Source organism: Cebus imitator, unplaced genomic scaffold (assembly GCF_001604975.1).
Source record: "Cebus imitator isolate Cc_AM_T3 unplaced genomic scaffold, Cebus_imitator-1.0 Scaffold355, whole genome shotgun sequence".
NCBI classification, from domain to species: domain Eukaryota; kingdom Metazoa; phylum Chordata; class Mammalia; order Primates; family Cebidae; genus Cebus; species Cebus imitator.
In genome coordinates, this window is record NW_016107670.1 from 1037160 (window position 1) to 1045044 (window position 7885).

Consider the following 7885-nt stretch of genomic DNA (forward strand, 5'->3'; position numbering starts at 1 on the left):
CTCCCCTTCCCTTCCCTTCTTTTTTTGAGACAGAGTCTTGCTCTGTCACCAGGCTGGAGTGCAGTGGCATGATCTCTGTTCACTGCAGTGTCCACCTCCTGGGTTGGATTGATTCTCCTGCCTCAGCCTCCTGAGTAGCTGGGACTACAGGTGCGCACCACCTAATTAGCACCCAGCTAATTTTTGTATTTTTAGTAGAGACAGGTTTTCACCATGTTGGTCAGGATGGTCTCGATCTCTTGACCTAGTGATCTGCCCATCTTGGCCTCCCAAAGTGCTGGGATTACAGGTTTGCACCACTGCACCTGGCCAAAACCCAGCCTCTTTCTACTGAGGTCACCTCACACCTCCATGTGACCTGAATTGATAGGACACAGGAGTAACAGAGGCCAATATGTCTCTCAGGTAGCTCACTCTAGTCAACAGGAAACGTCCCATATCTCTTGTGCAGGCAAATTTGGAGTAATGCAATCCCAATACAGTAGCTTCCCCTTAGATCCACCACCAAAGTGACTGCTCAGGCCATCTCTTACTTCCAGATTTCCCCAGTGGACCATCCACTCTCTTCCTTAGAGGCCTCTTTTGGGAGTCAGACAACAGTCCTGTGTTCTCTCAACTATAGGAAACATATTTGGAATTATGGTCATGTCTCTAGGCTTGAGATGAGAAAAATACGGGAGAGATGGACAGGTGGGGATTGGCAACTTTGAGCATGCCAGCGCCTCTCTCCTCTTAAATCTGATTAAAAAAAAAAAAATCATTTGCCTGCTTGAGGAGCCCAACTGTTATGCAACAGGGTCTCAAGGGTCATTTCACTATAAAACTGCAACATTTTCTTTGTATTTGGGCAGGGTGTGTCTCATGCTTACTTTTTTGACTATAATATTAGCATCCTAAGAAACAAAGGCAGGAAGAATCCAATCCTACCATCTTGTTGGGAATGTTTTACAGTTCACAAGGTTTACAATCCCATTGTTTCGGTTGTTTCTCACTGTATCATGAAATAAGTCCCAACAAACAGATTTGCCACCCCACCCCCTTTTTTTTTTTGCTGGTAAGTTTGAAAACGTTAAATGACATGCCCATATTCACATGACTTTCACAGAAACCATGTATTTGACTTTCGAACTCCTTAAAGGACCTTGGTATATTCATATTTGTATCCATAGGACTTAGCACATAGTAGGCAATGAATGACATTCATTTATGTAGTCAATGCGTCCAGGACTCCTAATGCTGAGGCAAGTCCTTTTTTCACTGTACACAGATTTGCTCCCAGAGGTCTGACTTCTGACCTTCAACGGCAACACAACCACTCTAATCCCCTTACATTCCAGGCCTATTTCAATTTAAGGCTAATCCTGGATCCATGGATTTAGCTCTGAGTAAATCAAAGATGTCCAAAGCAGATTAGCTCTGTGAGGGTTATTATGGTCCATTCTACCCTTAGTTTGTAACAATCAACATTTACTGAGTGCCTTTTATGTGACAGGCACTGTGTGAACTATGAGAGAGAGAAATATAATAAGACAAATTTTCATGTTTTATAACCCATCCCAGAGAATACGTGAAAAGAAAACTGTGGAATTATAAATATGTGAAGTTTCAGATAGTTTTATCTGGGGCTTTTTAAAAATTATACTTTTTTTTTTTTTTTTTTTTTTTATTGGATGTTGCTTTTTTTTTTTTTTTTTTTTTTTTTTTTTTTGAGACGGAGTTTCGCTCTTGTTACCCAGGCTGGAGTGCAATGGCGCGATCTCGGCTCACCGCAACCTCCGCCTCCTGGGTTCAGGCAATTCTCCTGCCCCAGCCTCCTGAGTCGCTGGGATTACAGGCACGCGCGCCGCCATGCCCAGCTAATTTTTTGTATTTTTAGTATAGATGGGGTTTCACCATGTTGACCAGGATGGTCTCGATCTCTTGACCTCGTGATCCACCCGCCTCGGCCTCCCACAGTGCTGGGATTACAGGCTTGAGCCACCGCGCCCGGCCTTAAAAATTATACTTTAAGTTCTAAGATACATGTGCAGGTTTGTTACATATACACATGCCATAGTGGTTTGCTGCACCCATTAACCCATCATCTACATTAGGTACTTCTCCTAATGCTGTCCCTTCTCTAGCCCCCTAACCCCCAACAGGGCCTGGTGTGTGATATTCCCCTCTCTGTGTCCTTATCTGGGGCTTTTATGAGATATGTTAATGCCTGCATGGTAAACCTGCATGCCGATAGGGTCTGGCAGGTAACAGACATGACTAAAGTGGATCAACTCAAGATTGTGGTGAACTAGAGAACATCTGTCCTATTTACGCTTAGCAAGAGGTACTCATCTCTAGCTGAAGTGAGCATAGGATGTAGAGATTCTGGATCTTCTTCTAACTATTTCCCTCCAAAGCTGTAGTGCAATGGTGTGGTCTCGGATCACTGTAACCTCCGCCTCCTGGGTTCAAGCGATTCTCCTGCCTCAGACGAATAGCAGGGATTACAGGCACATGCCACCATGCTTGGCTCATTTTTGTATTTTTAGTAGAAATGGGGTTTCACCTTGTTGGCCAGCCTGGTCTTGAACTCCTGACCTCAAGTGATCCACCTGCCTTGGCCTCCCAAAGTGCTGGGATTACAGGTATAAGCCACTGGACCCAGCCAGAAATCTGGATTTATTTAAATGTAAATTTTCTCCATCTGAAAACACGGTGGGCCAAATAATATATCTGTGTGTTGCCCGGATCAACCTTTACCCTAAAGTGGTTCTGAACCTATTTTTCTCTCCTCATTCCACCCCTACCTTCTCTTTCCTTGGGATGTGGCCTGGGACTGAAGTATACTGGAGCTAAGGAAGGGAGATTAGAGACTGCTTTTCAGCCTCAGTCCCTTCATTGATCTTTATCAAAAGAAGAGGGGATTTCACAATCCTCAGAGAATAGAGAGAACTTGTATTTAGAACTATGTTTAGCTTGGCCGGGCGAGGTTGTTCACACCTGTAATCCCAGCACTTTGGGAGGCTGAGGCAGGTGGATCACCTGAGGTCAGGAGTTCCAGACCAGCCTGGCCAACATGTCGAAACCCTGTCTCTATTAAAAATACAAAAAATTCACTGGGCATGGTGGCGGATGCCTGTAATTCCAGCTACTTGGGAGGCTGAAGCAGGAAGAATCTCTTGAACCTGGGAGGTGGAGGTTGCAGTGAGCTGAAATGGCACCATTGCATTCCAACCTGGGCAACAGAGTGAGACTCTGTCACCAAAAAATTAAAATAATAAAAAATAAAAGAACTATGTTTAGCTTTTATTCAATTGAAGAATAAAATTTTTCCTTTAAGCAAATCTGCAAAGGGCTTTACACCACAGTCATATGTTTATCATATTGATATATCCATTAGGTGCATGCAAATCTGAAGGTACTTAATTTCTGAGTGAGCAATTGCTACCTGGTTGTCATACTAATGACTATTAAATAATTATATAAGTCATGATGATAAGCAATTTACACACAGATTGTTTTCTCTTTTTTTGGTAGTCATTTTTCTTTTGGGAGTCATTACAGGCAGTGGCTCACGCCTGTAATCCCAGCACTTTGGGAGGCCAAGGCAGGCGGATCACAAGGTCAGGAGTTCAAGACCAGCCTGACCAATATGGTGAAAACCCGTCTGTACTAAAAATACAAAAATTAGGTGGGCGTGGTGGCACGAGACTAGTCCCATCTAGTCATCTACTTGGGAGGCTGAGGCAGGACAATCGCTTGAAATTGGGAGGCACAGAGGTTGTAGTGAGCCAAGATCACGCCACTGCACTCCAGCCTGGGTGAAAGAGTGGGACTCTGTCTCAAAAAAAAAAAAAAAAGGAGTCATTGTTCCTCTGTTTTAGTTTCCCCTTCCCACATTGATGTTATAGATGTCAGCGACTCTGTACTTGTATTTACTACTGCAGATTGTGTGATTCTTCTACTTGCTTGTTTTAGAGATATCTTGGGTCTGGATGCAAGCATTTAGTTCCTTTGAGTATTACAATCTTTTAGCTTATTTAATCTTTAAGCTTGCTTTGGGGGAAGGGAAGTTTTTCTTTTTTTGTTTTGTTTTGTTTTTTGAGGCGGGGTCTTGCTCTGTGATTCTCCTGCCTCAGCCTCCCAAGTAGCTGGGACTACAGGTGTGCACTACCACACCCAGCTAATTTGGGAAGTTTTAATTTTATACTTGGTATTAGGGGAGAAGGCATACACTTTCTGGAACACTGAGCAATAATTAATATTGTGTGCGTGCGTGTGTGTGTGTGTGTGTGTGTGAGACAGAGAGAGAGATTAAATTATTTGAGCTATAGCTTCAAGATTCCAAGACATTTTGATATCAAATATTAACAATAAACAAATTGCAAGCCAGGTTTTTTAGTGACATTTGGTTATTACATGTTTAAATTAATTTGATATATATGACAGCATAAGTCACTTATGTAGTATGAATTCACACACACGCACACACATATCTTTTCATTATGAAATTTTAAAATAGCACTCCAAAAGATCAACATTAACTGGCTAATGCAGTCCATAGATTGGAAAGGAATGAAGCTTTCATTAATGGCTTGCATTTACACTTCAGTTGATACTGAGAGGCTTTAATTTCTGACCTAGATACTTCAAGAAGCTTGCTTTTGGGAAAAATAATAGGTAGTTAGACAACAACCACAGCCCTTGTCCTAATTAAAACCGCTTAATGTTTCATTTTCATTTCCATCGTCTTGAAATTGTATCACTAGGTTAAGAAAATAGTTTTCTGGGTTAAATCAGAATTTAATTGCATAGTTAGGAAATGCCTGGCATAAATTCATTGCATTTCACATCAACCAAAATATTTTAGATTTCATTGCAACCCTAATACATTGGGGTCCCAAAGGTTTCAGTTGGCATTCAAGAAACACAGTGCAATAGCCAATCTCATTTCTTCCCCTAAATTAAAAGAGAAATCTGTTCTTTACTTGTATTTCTCAAAGGACATAAACAAGGATCCAAATCATAACCATTATATCCTTTTCTCCCCTTTCCCCAATACTTCCATACTTTCTTATATCCCAAGCCCTGCATGGTTTCTACTTTCTCTTTCCACCTCCCTCTCTCAGAACTCTTTGTGAGCCACTTTAACTCTTTTCATATATTTTCCTCCTCTTTTTGTGTCAATATGAGAGATGAAAGGGAGAGGAGAGTGGGCCTTGGAATTACAGAATGGTGCCCTTAGGGGGAATATGTAACTTTTTTAACTTTCATAATTTTTATCTTGTTGCCTGTGGCATTAAAGAGTTTTAAGTCTGGCTTGCTTCAATGATATTGATTAAAATACAAAGTAATTGGTGCATAACTGTTCATAACTGAATGTTCTGGAGACAGTAAGGTTGGGCATTTTATCATGAACATGGTTTTATTCCTGGAAGTGGTGTCAGTACTATCAGGCTACTCCATGCTGTGCCCATTAGGGTAATGAGGCCGTTCAGGCTTTGTGTCTCCATATTTTTTTCAGCCTTTGCGAATGGCGACAGAAGGATTTATCAGTGACGATTAGGGTGGTGCCCGGCATTCAAACTGCTCCACAATCTGGCACTAGTTTCAGTTTCTTGCCTTGTCTCTGCCATGTTTCACATCCCAGTACATTATTTATTTCTCTATTAATAGAGAAAATTGCCTTGAATTATGGATATTCATGTACATACCCTCTCTGCCTTAATGGATGAGCAGCTCTGCAGTGCATTACACATAGTGTAGGCTGAATAAATGACTGTCGGATTTACTTGAACTGCTTACCGTGTCATAGACTCTCAATCTTTCAGGTACATTGTGAGTTTGTTTTGTTCGATTGCTGGCAGGGTAGCTGAACTTGATACATATATTTGAATGAGAAATATAGCAGCAGTACTGCTAATATCATTAGAATTTGGGGAATCTTCTTTCTACTAAACTCAGCAAATATTTCCTGAACAAAGATGATGTAAAAGACACTGAAGAAAAGAATGACTCAGCCATTGGCCAAGCGTGGTGTCTCATGCCTGTAATCCCAGCACTTTGGGAGACCGAGGCAGGTGGATCACCTGAAGTCAGGAGTTTGAGACCAGCCTTGACAACATGGAGAAACTCTGTCTCTATTAAAAAAAAAAAAAGACTCAGCCATCATCTTTGGGAGTCATATTGTCTTTGTACAATTTAATTTGCATGGAATATAAAATGAAACTGAGAAAAGCCATCATTTGCTGGCCTGTTAATATCTATGAGTATAAATCCTTATGGGCTGGGCTTGGTGGCTCACGCCTGTAGTCCCAGCACTTTGGGAGGCAGAGGCAGGCAGATCACGAGGTCAGGAGTTTAAGACCAGCCTGGCTAATACGGTGAAACCCAGTCTCTACTAAAAATACAAAAATTAGCCAGACGTGGGTCACATGCCTGTAGTCTCAGCTACTCGGAAGGCTGAGGCAGAAGAATTGCTTCAACCTGGGAGGTGGAGGCTGCAGTGAGCCAAGATCATGCCACTGCACTCCAGCCTTGGTGACAGACCAAGAATCTATCTCAAAAAAAAAAAAAAAAAATCCATATGTATATGCGGAGTATTTTCCACTCATTCATCACTTAGTCCTTCACTGGCAATGTTGGGGCTCAGGGGTTCAGGGGAGCCCTCAGCTTCCCTGAGAGGACGTTTCTCCAGGTTCTTGATCTATCACTCTCTAAAGAATGAGGGAGGAGGCCACGCGCAGTGCGCTTGTGAAATAAATAACAGACTCCCAAAAGTGTTGCAGTAAAGTGATTTATTTACGTACAGAGAGAAAAAGGAGAAGGAGAGTGAAAGAAACAGTCAGCTCTCACACTGAATGAGAGAAAGAAAAGCCGCTCCTCACATTGAGTTTGATGGGTTCCCAGAGGAAGAAAACCAGAGAAGTAAAACTCCCTTCACACTGAGTGAGAGAATCCAGAAAGATGGAATCCAGGAGAGGAAAGACAGCTTCCATGAAGGTGGAAGGGGACCCCAGAGGAGAAATCCAGGAGGGGAAAGAGAGCTCCCACTATGTGGGAGCTGATTCCAGAGAGCTGGAAATCTGGCATGGGTGAAGGAGCAGGGGAATTTATCCTGGGGAAATTCCCACCTCCCCAAGTTCCTCTGGCTAGTGAAAGGAGTTCCTTTAAGCTTCCGCTGGGGTGATTGAATCTTAGTTTTTTCCGTTAAATCTCCCAGATGGGAGTGGGGCATGGCCCTGGGAAGTTCTTGCCCTTAAAACTATGCCCCCTTGTGGACCCGGAAAGAGAACACATTCCCTCAGCAATATTTCTCAATTATTGTCTGTGGATTACCATAAAATTATAAACAAAAGTATATAATTAATGCTTGGAAGAGGAATAAAAGGTAAACATTCCTTAGATTCTTACTATTGAGGAAAACCAGGCCAGCCACTCAAGTGATGAACCCTTATGACATCAAACCAAAACTGCTGCTGAGTCTTTTGCCCCAGAATGTTTGAGCTCTGTAGCCAGGAAACTCACTTACTGGTAACCACTGACATACTGAAACTCCTCTTGGGTGGGTTCTCTTAGTTTTTCCATCTTCTTGGCCTAACTTCTTTATATTCCTTGACCAAAATTTCTGTATTCTGAAATATTCTCCAATGGTGATCTAAATTGTGTTCCATGAACTAATACACATTTTGCATAATACAGTGGTTCCAGTAGGTAGCACTGTAGCTATCCTAGTAGTATAGTAAGGTAGTAGTATAGTAACGTAGCAGTGGAAGTACAGTAAAACAGTAATAAAAATGTAGTTAGGTAGTAGCACTGTGGTATGGTAGTGGTATTGTTACAGGATAATAGCAATGGGGTAGTTAGGTAGCAGTAGAAGTGTATTAAGAATAGAAAAATAGAGCGC

At 42.0% G+C, this 7885-nt stretch overlaps 1 pseudogene across 1 annotated transcript in view; it reads left to right on the forward strand.

Annotated features, from left to right (window-relative positions):
* The first annotated feature begins 6945 nt into the window (after positions 1–6945).
* The window catches only part of LOC108287788, a 3366-nt pseudogene continuing 2426 nt past the window's right edge, over positions 6946–7885 (forward strand). The window contains exon 1 of the transcript XR_001818478.2: positions 6946–7035. The product of XR_001818478.2 is annotated as a heat shock protein 75 kDa, mitochondrial-like (transcript). The remainder of the gene's footprint in view (positions 7036–7885) is intronic.